Genomic DNA, 19,491 nt, shown 5'->3' on the forward strand with positions numbered 1-19,491 from the left:
CAAACTCACAAAGTAAACAAATTTCATATAAGTTTTAAAAATATATTGTCTAACCCGAAAATGATTACAAAGCAACTATTTATAGCTAATATTGAATGTCAAACCGAATGGTCACAAAAGGTAGATAAATGGACAGTTTTAGTTCAGCTTAATTAAGTTGAAATTGCTTGGAAGCTTCCTTAATCGTCCCTTGTAGTTTCTTAGGTCACTTGGCTTAGAAATCTGAAAAGAAATAACTTCTAGAATGAGAGGATTCGGCTGGACATTGATGGAGAACTTTATGGACTAGTCCCGATTCGGCCTTGATACTTTAAAATGGCTTTAAAAGCTTCTTTGGGTAGTGTAAAGTTCGGCCTTGAAGAGAGGAAATGCCAAGCATGATGTTGGCCGAATGGCTACTTGGAAAAACCAACCAACAGCCCTTTGTTGTTCACGAAAATAGCACCTGCTTCAGCAGCTCATTAATGGACGAATCTTGCATGCCCAACAGCACCTTAAATGCATGTCTATGCTTTACATTAAATTCGGCCAACACCTCCTTTATTGCTGCTGTTGAACACGAAAAAAAAAATTAACTCAGCAGCTAGTTAATGCCATGCATGCAAGCTCCAGCAACTAATTAATGCCGTCCATGCATGGGAACACCTCATTTAATTCATGTCTTTGCTTCCCTTTAAATGCCGTTCCTTGCATGTAGAACAGCAACTTAAATGCATGTCTCTTTTGCCATTAAGTAGTTGTTTCCAGCTGAATTAATTACCTGCAGACACAAAATAAATTCGGTCAAGACATAAATTAAACCTCATTAAATTCGGCAGCCTCCTTTAATACATAATTAACTCATGCATGAAACAAACAAGTTAATTAACATATTAATTTTGGCTGGACAATAAAAACAACAATAAATTCGTCACTTTTAAAGAACTTAAGACACATTTAATACTACTCTTTAATTCGGCTGAAACTAATAAAAAACATTAATAAATTCAGCATATTAAATAGATGTAATAAATAAAACACAATCAATTAAACTAAAAAAATTATTAAAGGTGTTCAGATTTAAACATATTAATTTACTAACACTTATTTGAGCTGAATTAAATAAATAAACTAACTTATTCAATTTATTTCAGCAAATGAAATCAAAAGAATTAAATAAACTCAAATTGAGCAAAACGATCCCATTGAGCTGGAAACGAGCTAAACAAAGCTCAGTGAGATGCAATTGAGCTAATTTAGCTCGCATGGGTGTGCAAGAAATACTTATGGAGCTGATCGAAAAATGTGCCCGGGCCGTGGTCGTATCATCCCCTCCCTCTTTAAGGCGATTTGTCCTCAAATCGGGCCATTTGCTCGAGAAAAATTTTTCAAGATCTCGAACCCTTTTGTTCATGATCCGAATAGAATCATTTCCAAAACTTTGAAAATCACGAATGGTTCGAGAAAATTTTGAATTATTTTCACGCCCTCCCTCTTTTGGAGGGAACCATTCTGAAGTGTCACCTACACAAGAAAGAGATAGGTTAGTGACACTAGAAATCATAAACTCAAAAGAATTTTTAAAGATCTTATTCAACAAGTGAACATATGTGTCAATACCGGGATCAAAAGTAGAAGTTGGTCTTACCTTATCAAAATGAATTAAAAAATTCATTAATTGCAACAAACCTGGGTCACAAGGCACTTGATAGCTATAATTTTTGAAGTCAACTTCCCATAGTTCGAATCCTTTTGACAACAATTTAAAATGATATGCACCGGGGTCAAAAACAAAGTTTCCTCTTGCCATTCCAATTTGATATGACAATTTCAAAATCGGTATCATAAAAAGGAAACGATGTAATTTTAAGTAATGATTATGCAAAACATGTTCAAACCTTTTAAACCACGACATGGAGCAATTTTTAGAATCACAAATTAGATAATTCACATGATCAACAGAAGCAAACAGATTAGATGTCAACTTTTCATCACACAATCCCAAATTTTGTTTGTGTTGTTTTAATCTGGCTTCATCATCAAACTTGTAAACATCAGAAATATCATGAGGAAAACTTTTCAATCCATCATCCCAATCAAAGTCATTACCAATCAAAAATTGATACTTAGACAAATCAGGATAGGAAAGTCTTCTACTAACTAATTCTTCAGCAATCTCAACATTATCATGCATATGAATTTGTTGAAGTTCGACTAACATAGAACCCTTACCACGCTTACCTTTAGGCGCTGGTGGAATAGAGTCATCTATGATTTTACCTTTCTCGACTAATCGAAATCGTCTCTCCTCAGAAAAGTATTGAAGTTGAAATTGATCGATGGGATTTCGAGAAACCTGAAAAGTAGAAACAAAACAAGGAAAATTCATAGGATGGTTAGTAACAACACTCCTTTCTTGTTCACTTTCATCTTTTCGCTTACTTCTTTTTCCAACTCATTTTCAAATCCTCTTTCCTTTACCATATCACTCATTTCTTTTGCACTCTCATTTTTTCCTTCAATCTCACTCTCTTTTTCAGTTTTCTTTTCTTTTTCACACTCGTTTTATTCTCAATCTCATTTTCAATTTTCTTTTCTATCTCACACTCATCTTCTTTTTCTTTCATTTCTTTTTCATTTTCATTTTCTCGCTCGCGCTCTTTTTCTTTTTCACATGCTATTTCAATTCCATTACAAAAGTAGAAATCATCAAAATGAGAATCCTTTTGTTGAGAATAAGAAAAAGATTCTTCATACAAATGACAATCATCTCTTTGTAATAAATCTTCCGTAGCTGAGTACTTTGACACTCTTGAAACACGTTCGCCTATTCGTAAATAATCCTTCGTAGATGAATAAATTGAGGCACTTGTAGAGACATGTTTACCTTTTCGTTTATTATCTCGAAGGACTCAAACTCAGAGTTTGCTTCTCTTGGTCTCGAACGCATTGTTGAATAGAAGTCTTGATAAGAGTCTCTTGTCGAGTAGTGTCGTCGAGATGATCTTAACTCCGTCTCTTGACTCGATGAAATTTGCTTTCGTTAGGCTCTTTTCTCTATTCGATCCAATCGATTATGCAATTTATCAAATTTTGATTTCACTATTCTACGCACTTCTTGCATCAAATATTGGAATTCTGACTCGGAAAATTCTTCTTGAGACATTTTTTTTGCTAAAAGAATAAGTGTTTAAAATAGAAAGTAAATACCTCACCACAAAACCTTGCAAGTCACTCGGAAAGAAAATTTTCACTCCACTCGTGTTTACGCTCGCTTTTGGCTTTTCTTCTCTCGAATGAACTCACACCAATCACTCTTGCCTTTTTCCACTCGATTTTTCACCTCTCGAAGTTCTTCGCAAACTAAATTGACGAATCAATACCGTTTGGCGTCGGCTTACAAAATTGATTTGGCTTGGTAGGTAATGATGTCAGAAATGGTAGGCTATCAAACAAACTAGAAATGGTTAAGTGTGGCTATATAGATAAGGTCCTTCGGGCATTAAGCAATGCTTTTACAATCCAACTATGACCTCTTCTTTTTTTTTAATTCTGAATTTTTTTTACTTCTGAAACTTCTTTTTTTTTTCTTTTTTTTTTGAATTTCTCTTTTTTTTCAGTACTGAATACAAAAGAAGACAAGAAAATAAATTGAATACAATTTTTTTTCAATTTTTTTTTAATTTTTTTCCCTTTTTTTACAATACTAAAATGCCGATAACTTCGATTCTTACTCCGATTCAGCTAGCTCTGATACCAAATGATACACCCTGGCTCGGGAAGGAGAGTCGAGTCGTAGATGTGCCCGATCGTGAATTGGAGTAATACTCGAGGGTGGAAGAAATAGGTTAAGAAAGAAGAGATAAAGGCTCAAATTTATTTCAAAAGGGGTTATGAAATGTATTGAGGATGATAGGTGAATGAAAACCAAGTATTCAAGTTGAACCAACACAATATAAGTGTGTTAACCCGGGACTTATACGAATACTTAGGAAAGGTTAAATGTTGTATGGATGGAAAACGAATAAAATGGAACCTTGACCCACTATCAAAGATGATAGGAACCTCGGTATAACTTGAACGCCACACTTTGGGTGCAAAGTGATAAGTTCGAAATACAAAAACGGGTTGATGCCACAAGGGTTACTTGATAAGTCTAACCAGTCCTTGGAGAACAATGAGAGTTGAAAACAAACTCACAAAGTAAACAAATTTCATATAAGTTTTAAAAATATATTGTCTAACCCGAAAATGATTACAAAGAAACTATTTATAGCTAATATTGAATGTCAAACCGAATGGTCACAAAAGGTAGATAAATGGACAGTTTTAGTTCAGCTTAATTAAGTTGAAATTGCTTGGAAGCTTCATTAATCGTCCCTTGTAGTTTCCTAGGTCACTTGGCTTAGAAATCTGAAAAGAAATAACTTCTAGAATGAGAGGATTCGGCTGGACATTGATGGAGAACTTTATGGACTAGTCCCGATTCGGCCTTGATACTTTAAAATGGCTTTAAAAGCTTCTTTGGGTAGTGTAAAGTTCGGCCTTGAAGAGAGGAAACGCCAAGCATGATGTTGGCCGAATGGCTACTTGGAAAAACCAACCAACAGCCCTTTGTTGTTCACGAAAATAGCACCTGCTTCAGCAGCTCATTAATGGACGAATCTTGCATGCCCAACAGCACCTTAAATGCATGTCTATGCTTTACATTAAATTCGGCCAACACCTCCTTTATTGCTGCTGTTGAACACGAAAAAAAAAATTAACTCAGCAGCTAGTTAATGCCATGCATGCAAGCTCCAGCAACTAATTATTGCCGTCCATGCATGGGAACACCTCATTTAATTCATGTCTTTGCTTCCCTTTAAATGCCGTTCCTTGCATGTAGAACAGCAACTTAAATGCATGTCTCCTTTGCCATTAAGTAGTTATTTCCAGCTGAATTAATTACCTGCAGACACAAAATAAATTCGGTCAAGACATAAATTAAACCTCATTAAATTCGACAGCCTCCTTTAATACATAATTAACTCATGCATGAAACAAACAAGTTAATTAACATATTAATTTTGGCTAGACAATAAAAACAACAATAAATTCGTCACTTTTAAAGAACTTAAGACACATTTAATACTACTCTTTAATTCGGCTGAAACTAATAAAAAACATGATACGGGGTTGCGCGCGGACCAAGATCGAGTTGCCAAGTCACGAGAAACTCCTACGAAAGCTCTAAACGAACAGATCTGAAAATTAAAACAAAGAACAAGATTAAACTAATCAGATCTGAAATTAAATCCCCCAAATTCAATTAAATGAGCAGCAAGGAACAAAGAACGAATGAATAAATGTATTCGGAGTTCAAGAAGATGAAATCGATCTCCAATAGTGAAATCCCACAAGCCGAATCTGCCAAGAACACCAAAACAGTAAGTAGATTGAAACAATCAGATTTTTAATTGGAAGATTAGGGATTTGGGCGGCAAAAAAAAAAAGAAAAGAAAGAAATAGATGAAATTGAAGGGTTCAAGAAGTGAATTTAAGTTGCGATTCGGTCCAATTGAACACCCAATATGAATTGCCCAAATTTCAGCAGCCGAATTTCACCCAACAAGAAGAAATAGAAAACGGCAAGAATCCTAAATTTTGGGGAATTTTGAGTCGATTATATGTTGCCAATAAAAGAACCGATTAAATGAAGAGTTCTTGGAGTTTGAATCAAGGCTGAAACACAAACAAGAACAGCAAATTATTAGATGATGAATCGGCACAAGTAGGAAAAAAGAAACAAATCGAAACAGCAAGAAATAAAGAAAAGTCCTAAGAACCCTTGAATTCCCGAAAGAATTCACAAATTCCTTCAAACGGCTCTAATCTCCCCTCCAAGGAATATCGATGGCAAGAAGAAGGTTGAAGATGGTGATGCGATCTGGCTCGGTTGATTGAGTCGATTCACTTGATTGCCCGATCGTCGACGAGGAATAGTTGAGTTATCGGAAATAGGATGAAATAAGGCTAAAGATGCGGAAGCTTTCAAATGGTTTTAAAGGTTGGCTAAGGTGATGGTAAATTTATAAGGGTAGTAGGCTCGATTTAAGTATAAAAATAAGAAAAATGGAAGTTGATAAATGAAGGCTCGGTTTTGTAAAAAGATATTATAGTTGGGTAAAACTCACAAGACTTTTCACTTTTGTTTTTTTTTAACTCGATTTTTTTATCACTTTTTTTTTCCTTTTTTTCGATTTTTTTTGAATTTTTTTTCTGAATTTCTTCTCCTTTTTTTTAAATCCAATACAATAGTAAACAAAATACAAGGAAGAGAAGAAAAAAAAATTAAATTCCAACTCAATTTTTTTTGATTTTTTTTACTCTTTTTTACATTACGAACCTATTCCGAGCTTGATACGAACATCGGTACTCCTCGTTTTAATAGCTCTGATACCAAATGATGCGATCCGGCTCGATTGATTGAGTCGATTCACTTGATTGCCCGATCGTCGACGAGGAATAGTTGAGTTATCGGAAATAGGATGAAATAAGGCTAAAGATGCGGAAGCTTTCAAATGGTTTTAAAGGTTGGCTAAGGTGATGGTAAATTTATAAGGGTAGTAGGCTCGATTTAAGTATAAAAATAAGAAAAATGGAAGTTGATAAATGAAGGCTCGGTTTTGTAAAAAGATATTATAGTCGGGTAAAATCTAGGATAGTCGGTGGAATGGATAAATGAGCTTAAACACCAGAAACGATTCAACACTAAAAGTGTCACCCCGATTTCTATTCGGTTCAAGGTGGGATTGCGGAATTGTAGAAGGTTGAACGCCACACCAAAGCAAGGTGATAAGTTCAAAAGAGAACGATAGACGCCACTAGCACGCTAGATAAGTCAGATCAAAACTCGTACGAATTTAGAGAGGAGAAAACTCACTCTTTGAACAAAGTTCATTCAAATGATCAAAAGTCAAAAGTCCTTTACAAATGAAAGAAAACAAATATTTATAGGCACATAGATGACCATTCAAATTCGGCATCTAGGTGTTCACACAATAATAAAAACGTTCACACTAATGTATTAAAATAGTTCATAAATTCGGCAGATTCATGCACTAGCTGAATGGACACTTTCTTCCCCCTTAGTTTGTGCATGAATGCTTAGTCATAAAGAAAGGCTTCAAGTGACTTGTATGTGCACCAAAAGGTTGCATTCATCTCCTTGGGACGTTCATGCACTTGTATGGACCATGTATCTTCATAATTAAACACTTTAATGGCATGTAAGTTCATAAATGGTAGCATGAACCTAGTAAATTCGTTCTCCCCTTTGTGCATGCACTTAATTCAATCAATGTGTTGAATTATTGAGTTAATTCCTTCCCTTGGACGTTCTTGAACCCATCCATGCATGTGTAGTAGCCTATAGGTCAGTTCAAAGTGTGAACATGTTCAAGGAGCTCTATGGTCAACATAGAATTAGTTAGCAGCTACTTCTTGGCCGAATAAGTGCCTTGGAAAGTTAAGAGACAGCCACCATACATGCACTTAAGCCATTCATGCATTCTATCATCCCATGCATTTGACCCATTCATGGACTAGCCTTTAATGTCCATACATGCATTCGACACATGCATGGATTTGTAGAAACATTGCATCTAGCCGTACATGCACCAGCATTTAATACTTCTTCATTCATGAGTGTGGAATGCCCAAAAGAGATGTTTCTTCATTCATACATTGTACCGTCCAAAGGAATGTACCTACATGAAATAAACAAGTCATTAAGACATCTCATGAACACTCATAAATTCGGCATGATGTGAACACATTAATGTCATGCATTAATTCGGCTATGTGAACATAATCAATTTATATAATGACAATGATATATTAATAACAAATATTAATATAAGACAAGTTTAATGCTTAAATGAATATGTGCAAATTTTATTTAATGTATTAAAGACAAAACCGAGTTTAAACTAAAATGAGCTAAGTTTTAGCTCGTGAGCTAAAGTTGAGCTGAGGCTAAACTCCTAAGCTGAAGTTGAGCTAAGGTTTAGCTCGTGAGCTAAATATGAGCTAGGAGTGAGCTCGGTTTAGCTCAGGCAAGTTGGATCGAGCTTGAATAATCTGGATTTGAGCTAGACGGAGCTCGTGGAGCTGGAAACGAGCTGGGATCAGCTTGCCAACATGTCAATGCTCGGCTTGACAGACTTGCTCGATGAAGTTCGCGGGGCGTGCTCGTATCAGATGGCTCCCACAATCAAAAGATTGTTAAAACAACTTCTAAAGAAAACTCAAGAGAGAATTCTTGGAGAAAACCCCAAAGAAAATTATGCACTCAACAAATCTGAAATTTGATAGAAAAAAATAATAATGAGATGTTTTCACAAAGGGTGGCTGGCCAATGCTTATATAGGCCTCCAACAAATCCTAATCTCACAAGTAACTAAAAAATTAAACCTAATTAATAATTAAAAAATTAAATTAAACAAGTAAGATGTTTACAAATTGGGCCCTTTGACATTTTGGCCTGATTTTCAACTAAGTATGAAGAAATTTCTTGATTGGGCTGGATTTTGGTTATTGGGCCTCGCCTTCAAGAATTTGGGCTCGTGATCCATCTCCTACCAAAATTGGGTCGTTGATGCTCGTAATGGAGATCCAATGCGTTTTGGCTGCAAGATTTGGTTTCTTGGACCAAGATTTCCAAGATTTGAAATCTTGATTTTCTTGATTCTTGAAATCTCTTCGAACAGCAAAATTGGGCCAAGATTCGATTTCTTGATTTTCTTGAAAACAAGAAAGTGAATCTTGATTTTCTTGTTCTCTCGTGTATGCATCTAAGGCCTTGCTAACAAGCTCTTGAATGGTCCCATTTAGTTTGGACCGCATTTGTCGGGCCTTTGATCTCGTTATTGGGCCTTGTGGCAATTTGAGCCCATCACGTTCTTGAACTTGGATTGGGCCTTTATGACTCGTATCAAAACATTAATAAATTCAGCATATTAAATAGATGTAATAAATAAAACACAATCAATTAAACTAAAAAAATTATTAAAGATGTTCAGATTTAAACATATTAATTTACTAACACTTATTTGAGCTGAATTAAATAAATAAACTAACTTATTCAATTTATTTCAGCAAATAAAATCAAAAGAATTAAAATAAACTCAAATTGAGCAAAACGATCCCATTGAGCTGGAAATGAGCTAAACAAAGCTCAGTGAGATGCAATTGAGCTAATTTAGCTCGCATGGGTGTGCAAGAAATACTTATGGAGCTGATCGAAAAATGTGCCCGGGCCGTGGTCGTATCACATGAAATAGTAAATAGCAACGCAAACAAGCTTGTAGTCCAATTATAAGCATAATAGAACTGGTATAACGCATGTGAATGGACAGATTCAGATTACCATGCCTTAATCGACGGTCTATAGATTCACTCACACATGCATTATCAAAAACAAGAATCTTTTTATCAACCATCAAAATAGATTTATCATCAATAAATAAAATAGGACAGTCAAGCACGTTTCGATCTAAGTGTTCATCAACACGATCTTTATCGATATCCGAGGAGTACAAAAGTGTTTCAAAGGTTTCAAGCATCTTACCTTGATAAGCAAAAGAATAAGGGTCGATTTTACCTTTTTCATTTAATACAAACCTTCGTTCATCGGGGGCATAGTGTAGTCGAATCTCCGTTGTTGAGTTAACCTTTGTCAAATGGAACTCAAACTTCATGTACAACCACATAAACTATTTAAGGCACGAATATAAATTGAAAACAAATTTGGAAGATTTCGTTACCTTATTCTCCAAAACAGATTTGGACAAATTCGAGGATTTTACACAAGGTAAATCAAGAGAATAACAAATCACGCTTCTTTTCGTAATGACTTTATCAACCACAATCGAAGAGTAACAATTAATCGGATCAAAATGAGGGGATCTTTTAAGAACTAAGTCACCAAAAGTTTTATCAATAATTTTCAAATCTGCACTGGACTCGGTTTCTAAAATTTCCTTACCTCGCTTACCTTCGAGATCATGTGGTGTGATTTCATCTTTGCCTAAGTTGATCGTATGAAAGCGTCTTTCATTTGAGAGGTATTGAAGTTGAAAGTTATTTTTCGATCTTTCGGGAACCTGAAAAGTAGCAACACAAGAAAAATTCATATCTTGGTTAGTGAAAACATTCCTCACTAGCCTTTCCTCGTCTTTTCTTTTGTTTCTTTTTCTAACTCATTTTCTCTTCTTTCTTCAACTTCTTTTTCAATTTTCTTTTCTGTTTCACATTCCTTTTCACTCTCAATCTCTTTTGCTCTTTTTCATTCTCTTTTTCTTTTTCCTCACTTGTTTTAACAACAGAATTTTTCAGTTTGATTTGGTCCTCATGGACTTGTTCCGGAGTGAGCGGCACTAAGGTGATTTTCCTTCCTTGATGCTTGAAAGAATACCTATTTGTACAACCATCGTGAGTGGCCTTTCGATCCAGTTGCCATGGTTCTCCTAGCAACAAATGGCAGGCTTGAATAGGCATTACGTCGCACACAACTTCGTCTTGATACTTACCGATAGAAAAGGCGATGCGCACTTGTTGAGTGACCTTAAATCGGCCTTCGTTGCTAAGCTCTTGTAGTTGATAAGGTTGTGGATGCTTGGTAGTGGTTAAGCAAAGCTTTTCCACCATCGTCGTGCTGGCTACGTTCGAGCAACTTTCACCATCAATAATAACTCTACAAAGCTTACCTTGTACATGGCAGCGAGTATGAAAGAGATGTTCTCGTTGCTGCTCGCTCTTTGGTTTTGCCAAAGAGGGTTGTCCACGATCATGAAGATCATAATCAGTTCTAGGGACACGTCGAGGAGCGCGCCTATGAGCAGGAGGCTGGTTATCCACATCGTCTTTAATTTGATCTCGATATTGAGGCTCTTGATTCAACCGCACCTCATTGATAGTAGCAGTTAATGCTCGAAGTGCAGCAGCCTGTTCGTCCAACTGTTGTTGGAATCTTTTAAATATGCCCTCATTATTATCACCTTTAGACATTTTTTTAAAACCTGCAAAACACTCAACACTCAAAAATAAAAGTTATCAAACCTCACCGTTAATCACTCAAAAAGAAAAAATCAAATTCTCAATGAGGTCGAATTCAATCTTGTGAGTTCTTTATCAGAGTTTATATCAACCAATGAGAGAGTGTGAACCAAACTACCAAAGAATCCTAATTTGCACTAGGATGCCAAAAACTGACGAGACACCAATTGATTCGTGTTGCACCGAGGAAGAAGCACACGATTAAATCCTACTAACACAAGAAACAAGAAGGTGTTAGATAACATATAGGAAGAATAAAGGTAAACAAATGAAAACCTACAGCTAAGAATCAATAAAAATTGCTGAAAACAGAAAACCCGAAAAACTGCGGAGTAACTTGACAACTTCGTTCGAGGTGTTCCCGATCTCCAAAAATCACGAAATTAAATCTGGAGTGTCCTTTTATATTGAATTTTTGATCTGGAAATTTTGGGCACCAAATTCAACCCGCTAAATCTTTTTTTAAAATTTTTATTGAATTTCGTCTTTTTTGATTTTTTTTGACTTTTTTGACTGATTTTTTTGCGGGAATAATTTTTTTATATTCAATCACAGTGCGAAAAACATGTATGTAAAATTTCAGATCAATCGGACAACGTTTACCCACTCAAATGAATTTTTTTTGAACAATTTTTCTGGGTAAAACTGCTGTTTATGCTTTAAAAAATAGAGATCAGTTTAGAAATCAACCAAGAACACCCAAAACGCCCAAGCTCTAATACCAAATGATATGGGGTTGCGCACGGACCAAGATTGAGTTGTCAAGTCACGGGAAACTCCTACGAAAGCTCTAAATGAATAGATCTGAAAATTAAAACAAAGAACATGATACGAGTCATAAAGGCCCAATCCAAGTTCAAGAACGTGATGGGCTTAAATTGCCACAAGGCCCAATAACGAGATCAAAGGTCCGACAAATGCGGTCCAAACTAAATGGGACCATTCAAGAGCTTGTTAGCAAGGCCTTAGATGCATACACGAGAGAACAAGAAAATCAAGATTCACTTTCTTGTTTTCAAGAAAATCAAGAAATCGAATCTTGGCCCAATTTTGCTGTTCGAAGAGATTTCAAGAATCAAGAAAATCAAGATTTCAAATCTTGGAAATCTTGGTCCAAGAAACCAAATCTTGCAGCCAAAACGCATTGGATCTCCATTACGAGCGTCAACGACCCAATTTTGGTAGGAGATGGATCACGAGCCCAAATTCTTGAAGGCGAGGCCCAATAACCAAAATCCAGCCCAATCAAGAAATTTCTTCATACTTAGTTGAAAATCAGGCCAAAATGTCAAAGGGCCCAATTTGTAAACATCTTACTTGTTTAATTTAATTTTTTTATCTTTAGGAGCATTACATGTAAAATTCGGCCCAAAACAGCCCATATAAGTGCATGGCCGAATTTACCTTGTTATTGTATTAATTAGGTTTAATTTTTATTAGTTACTTGTGAGATTAGGATTTTTTGGAGGCCTATATAAGCATTGGCCAGCCACCCTTTGTAAAAACATCTTATTATTATTTTTCTATCAAATTTCAGATTTGTTGAGTGCAGAATTTTCTTTGGGGTTTTCTCCAAGAATTCTCTCTTGAGTTTTCTTTAGAAGTTGTTTTAACAATCTTTTGATTGTGGGAGCCATCTTCAACCTTCTTCTTGCCATCGATATTCTTTGGAGGGGAGATTAGAGCCGTTTGAAGAGATTTGTGAAATCTTTCGGGATTTCAAGGATCTTTAGGACTTATCCTTTAATTCTTGCTGTTTTCGATTTCTTTCTTTACTTTTCTTTGCTTATACTTGTGCCGATTTCTCATCTAATATTTTGCTGTTCTTGTTTGTTTTCCAGCATTGATTAAACTCAAGATCTCATCGTTTAAGTTGTTCTCCTATTGGCAGCACCCATTCGAACCCAAAAATCCCCAATTCCTAGAGTTTGGCCGATTGGATTTCTTTCAATTTGGGAATCAATTGATTGCTGGAAATTGGGCATTCTTGGCCGAATCAATCCCTTGGCAGATTCGCATCTTTTCTTTCTTCTCAATTTCGTTTGATTCATCGATTCTATTTCTTTTCTTCTTGCTGCTCTTTTAATTGAATTTGGGAATTTTAAATTCAAATCTGATTCGGTTTAATCTTAATCTTTGTTTTGGATTCCAGATCTGTTCGTCTAGGATCTTTCGTAGGAGTTTCTCGTGACTTGGCAACTCAATCTTGGTCCGCGCACATTCCTATATCATTTGGTATCAGATTTTGGGCGTTTTGGGTGTTCTTGGTTGATTTCTAAACTGATTTCTATTTTTTAAAGCATAAACAGCAGTTTTACCCAGAAAATTGTTCAAAAAAAATTCATTTGAGTGGGTAAACGTTGTCCGATTGATCTGAAATTTTACATACATGTTTTTGGCACTGTGATTGAATATAAAAAAATTATTCCTGCAAAAAAATCAGTCAAAAAAGTCAAAAAAATCAAAAAAGACGAAATTCAATAAAAATTTTAAAAAATTTTCAGCGGGTTGAATTTGGAACCCAAAATTTCCAGATCAAAATTTCAATATATAAGGACACTCCAGATTTAATTTCGTGATTTTTGGAGATCGGGAACACCTCGAACGAAGTTGTCAAGTTACTCCGCAGTTTTTCGGGTTTTCTGTTTTCAGCAATTTTTATTGATTCTTAGCTGTAGGTTTTCATTTGTTTGCTTTTATTCTTCCTTTACATTATCTAACACCTTCTTGTTTCTTGTGTTAGTAGGATTTAAACGTGTGCACAACTTCTTCCTCGGTGCAACACGAATCAATTGGTGTCTCGTCAGTTTTTGGCATCCTAGTACAAATTAGGATTTTTTGGTAGTTTGGTTCACACTCTCTAATTGGTTGATATAAACTCTGATAAAGAACTCACAAGATTGAATTCGACCTCATTGAGAATTTGATTTTTTCTTTTTGAGTGATTAACGGTGAGGTTTGATAACTTTTATTTTTGAGTGTTGAGTGTTTTGCAGGTTTTAAAAAAAATGTCTACAGGTGATAATAATAGTGACATATTTAAAAAATTCCAACAACAGTTGGATGAACAGGCTGCTGCTCTTCGAGCTTTGACTGCTACCATCAATGAGGTGCAGTTGAATCAAGAGCCTCACTCCATGGCAACTAGATCGAAAGGTCACTCACGATGGTCGTACCAATAGGTATTCTTTCAAGTATCAAGGAAGGAAAATCACCTTAGTGCCGCTCACTCCAGAACAAGTCCATGAGGACCAAATCAAACTGAAAAATTCTGTTGTTAAAACAAGTGAGGAAAAAGAAAAAGAGAATGAAAAAGAGCAAAAAGAGATTGAGAGTGAAAAGGAATGTGAAACAGAAAAGAAAATTGAAAAAGAAGTTGAAGAAAGAAGAGAAAATGAGTTAGAAAAAGAAACAAAAGAAAAAGACGAGGAAAGGCTAGTGAGGAATGTTTTCACTAACCAAGATATGAATTTTTCTTGTGTTGCTACTTTTCAGGTTCCCGAAGGACCGAAAGATAACTTTCAACTTCAATACCTCTCAAATGAAAGACGCTTTCATACGATCAACTTAGGCAAAGATGAAATCACACTACATGATCTCGAAGGTAAGCGAGGTAAGGAAATTTTAGAAACCGAGTCCAGTGCAGATTTGAAAATTATTGATAAAACTTTTGGTGACTTAGTTCTTAAAAGATCCCCTCATTTTGATCCGATTAATTGTTACTCTTCGATTGTGGTTGATAAAGTCATTACGAAAAGAAGCGTGATTTGTTATTCTCTTGATTTACATTGTGTAAAATCCTCGAATTTGTCCAAATCTGTTTTGGAGAATAAGGTAACGAAATTTTCCAAATTTGTTTTCAATTTCTATTCGTGCCTTAAACAGTTTATGTGGTTGTACATGAAGTTTGAGTTCCATTTGACAAAGGTTAACTCAACAACGGAGATCCGACTACACTATGCCCCCGATGAACGAAGGTTTGTTTTAAATGAAAAAGGTAAAATCGACCCTTATTCTTTTGCTTATCAAGGTAAGATGCTTGAAACCTTTGAAACACTTTTGTACTCCTCGGATAGCGACAAAGATCGTGTTGATGAACACTTAGATCGAAACGTGCTTGACTGTCCTATTTTATTTATTGATGATAAATCTATTTTGATGGTTGATAAAAAGATTCTTGTTTTTGATAATGCATGTGTGAGTGAATCTATAGACCGTCGATTAAGGCATGGTAATCTGAATCTGTCCATTCACATGCATTATACCTGTTCTATTATGCTTATAATTGGACTACAAGCTTGTTTGCGTTGCTATTTACTATTTCATGGCTATTATTTTCAGTGGACTCAATTGCCATTAGTCCCATTCGATCGAGGAAAGTCGAGTTCATTTGATTTTTTAGATTTGAGGACGAATCTTTTTGAGGAAGGGGGAATGATACGAGTCATAAAGGCCCAATCCAAGTTCAAGAACGTGATGGGCTCACATTGCCACAAGGCCCAATAACGAGATCAAAGGCCCGACAAATGCGGTCCAAACTAAATGGGACCATTCAAGAGCTTGTTAGCAAGGCCTTAGATGCATACACGAGAGAACAAGAAAATCAAGATTCACTTTCTTGTTTTCAAGAAAATCAAGAAACCGAATCTTGGCCCAATTTTGCTGTTCGAAGAGATTTCAAGAATCAAGAAAATCAAGATTTCAAATCTTGGAAATCTTGGTCCAAGAAACCAAATCTTGCAGCTAAAATGCATTGGATCTCCATTACGAGCGTCAACGACCCAATTTTGGTAGGAGATGGATCACGAGCCCAAATTCTTGAAGGCGAGGCCCAATAACCAAAATCTAGCCTAATCAAGAAATTTCTTCATACTTAGTTGAAAATCAGGCCAAAATGTCAAAGGGCCCAATTTGTAAACATCTTACTTGTTTAATTTAATTTTTTAATCTTTAGGAGCATTACATGTAAAATTCGGCCCAAAACAGCCCATATAAGTGCATGGCCGAATTTACCTTGTTATTGTATTAATTAGGTTTAATTTTTATTAGTTACTTGTGAGATTAGGATTTTTTGGAGGCCTATATAAGCATTGGCCAGCCACCCTTTGTAAAAACATCTTATTATTATTTTTCTATCAAATTTCAGATTTGTTGAGTGCAGAATTTTCTTTGGGGTTTTCTCCAAGAATTCTCTCTTGAGTTTTCTTTAGAAGTTGTTTTAACAATCTTTTGATTGTGGGAGCCATCTTCAACCTTCTTCTTGCCATCGATATTCTTTGGAGGGGAGATTAGAGCCGTTTGAAGAGATTTGTGAAATCTTTCGGGATTTCAAGGATCTTTAGGACTTATCCTTTAATTCTTGCTGTTTTCGATTTCTTTCTTTACTTTTCTTTGCTTATACTTGTGCCGATTTCTCATCTAATATTTTGCTGTTCTTGTTTGTTTTCCAGCATTGATTAAACTCAAGATCTCATCGTTTAAGTTGTTCTCCTATTGGCAGCACCCATTCGAACCCAAAAATCCCCAATTCCTATGGTTTGGCCGATTGGATTTCTTTCAATTTGGGAATCAATTGATTGCTGGAAATTGGGCATTCTTGGCCGAATCAATTCCTTGGCAGATTCGCATCTTTTCTTTCTTCTCAATTTCGTTTGATTCATCGATTCTATTTCTTTTCTTCTTGCTGCTCTTTTAATTGAATTTGGGAATTTTAAATTCAAATCTGATTCGGTTTAATCTTAATCTTTGTTTTGGATTTCAGATCTGTTCGTCTAGGATCTTTTGTAGGAGTTTCTCGTGACTTGGCAACTCGATCTTGGTCCGCGCACATTCCTATATCATTTGGTATCAGATTTTGGGCGTTTTGGGTGTTCTTGGTTGATTTCTAAACTGATTTCTATTTTTTAAAGCATAAACAGCAGTTTTACCCAGAAAATTGTTCAAAAAAAATTCATTTGAGTGGGTAAATGTTGTCCGATTGATCTGAAATTTTACATACATGTTTTTGGCACTGTGATTGAATATAAAAAAATTATTCCCACAAAAAAATCAGTCAAAAAGTCAAAAAAATAAAAAAAGACGAAATTCAATAAAAATTTTAAAAAATTTTCAGTGGGTTGAATTTGGTGCCCAAAATTTCCAGATAAAAATTTCAATATATAAGGACACTCCAGATTTAATTTCGTGATTTTTGGAGATTGGGAACACCTCGAACGAAGTTGTCAAGTTACTCCGCAGTTTTTCGGGTTTTCTGTTTTCAGCAATTTTTATTGATTCTTAGCTGTAGGTTTTCATTTGTTTGCTTTTATTCTTCCTTTACATTATCTAACACCTTCTTGTTTCTTGTGTTAGTAGGATTTAAACGTGTGCACAACTTCTTCCTCGGTGCAACACGAATCAATTGGTGCCTCGTCAGTTTTTGGCATCCTAGTGCAAATTAGGATTTTTTGGTAGTTTGGTTCACACTCTCTAATTGGTTGATATAAACTCTGATAAAGAACTCACAAGATTGAATTCGACCTCATTGAGAATTTGATTTTTTATTTTTGAGTGATTAACGGTGAGGTTTGATAACTTTTATTTTTGAGTGTTGAGTGTTTTGCAGGTTTTAAAAAAAATGTCTACAGGTGATAATAATAGTGACATATTTAAAAAATTCCAACAACAGTTGGATGAACAGGCTGCTGCTCTTCGAGCTTTGACTGCTACCATCAATGAGGTGCGGTTGAATCAAGAGCCTCACTCCATGGCAACTAGATCGAAAGGTCACTCACGATGGTCGTACCAATAGGTATTCTTTCAAGTATCAAGGAAGGAAAATCACCTTAGTGCCGCTCACTCTAGAACAAGTCCATGAGGACCAAATCAAACTGAAAAATTCTGTTGTTAAAACAAGTGAGGAAAAAGAAAAGAGAATGAAAAAGAGCAAAAAGAGATTGAGAGTGAAAAGGAATGTGAAACAGAAAAGAAAATTGAAAAAGAAGTTGAAGAAAGAAGAGAAAATGAGTTAGAAAAAGAAACAAAAGAAAAAGACGAGGAAAGGCTAGTGAGGAATGTTTTCACTAACCAAGATATGAATTTTTCTTGTGTTGCTACTTTTCAGGTTCCCGAAGGACCGAAAGATAACTTTCAACTTCAATACCTCTCAAATGAAAGACGCTTTCATACGATCAACTTAGGCAAAGATGAAATCACACTACATGATCTCGAAGGTAAGCGAGGTAAGGAAATTTTAGAAACCGAGTCCAGTGCAGATTTGAAAATTATTGATAAAACTTTTGGTGACTTAGTTCTTAAAAGATCCCCTCATTTTGATCCGATTAATTGTTACTCTTCGATTGTGGTTGATAAAGTCATTATGAAAAGAAGCGTGATTTGTTATTCTCTTGATTTACATTGTGTAAAATCCTCGAATTTGTCCAAATCTGTTTTGGAGAATAAGGTAACGAAATTTTCCAAATTTGTTTTCAATTTCTATTCGTGCCTTAAATAGTTTATGTGGTTGTACATGAAGTTTGAGTTCCATTTGACAAAGGTTAACTCAACAACGGAGATCCGACTACACTATGCCCCCGATGAACGAAGGTTTGTTTTAAACGAAGGTTGTACAAGTGTTTTTATTGTATTTAGCTTGTCGATATAGTACAACAAAAAAAAGTTATACAAGTTAAAAAAATAAAAAAAAATCAAAAAAAATAAAAAAAATAAAAAAAGAGTGATTTATGCAAATCAATTGTTATTTGATCGTCAAGCTTTGATCTGATATAGTTCCCGACCCTTCTTCTATTCTACTCTCCCTAATTCGCCACATTTTTTACCCAATTCCCTATTCTTTCAGTCTACCCTATATCGAATACATCAATCACTTGCTATCCCTTTTGAACCGACCACCTAGACCAAGGACCGAGCCTTAACGAATCTGGTTACGAAATTACGAGAAAAGGCAAGAGAGGTAAAAGGCAAGAGAGCGTGAGCGCATTCGAGGGGAGGTAAAAGCCGAACTAAGAGTGTAAACACGAGTGTGAGTGTCACCAAGCTTCTTTCTTTCTGAGCGGATTGAGAGGATTTGTTTGTGAGGCTATCTTAAACGAATAGATGTCCCAAAATAGTGGACAAAACATGGAAGAACAACAAGGACGACAACCGGTCAGAAATGTTCCAGATTTGCAAATGCAAGCCCTTTTGCGTGAGATGGAATGATTACTTGATCGAAGGCTTAATCCTCTTGAAGATCGACTCTACCAAGTCGAGGCCCAAAGACAACGCGATGAATATCTTGAAGTTGCTAGGCAAAGACGTGAAGGGCCCAATCAACGACAAAGACAACCAAGGGTTCAAGATGATGATGTTAATGAAAATAGTGAAGATGAAAGCGATCACGGGTCTAACATAAGCCTAGAAAGGAGACGTCCC

This window comes from Gossypium hirsutum, chromosome A03, assembly GCF_007990345.1.
Source record: "Gossypium hirsutum isolate 1008001.06 chromosome A03, Gossypium_hirsutum_v2.1, whole genome shotgun sequence".
Lineage (NCBI taxonomy): Eukaryota > Viridiplantae > Streptophyta > Magnoliopsida > Malvales > Malvaceae > Gossypium > Gossypium hirsutum.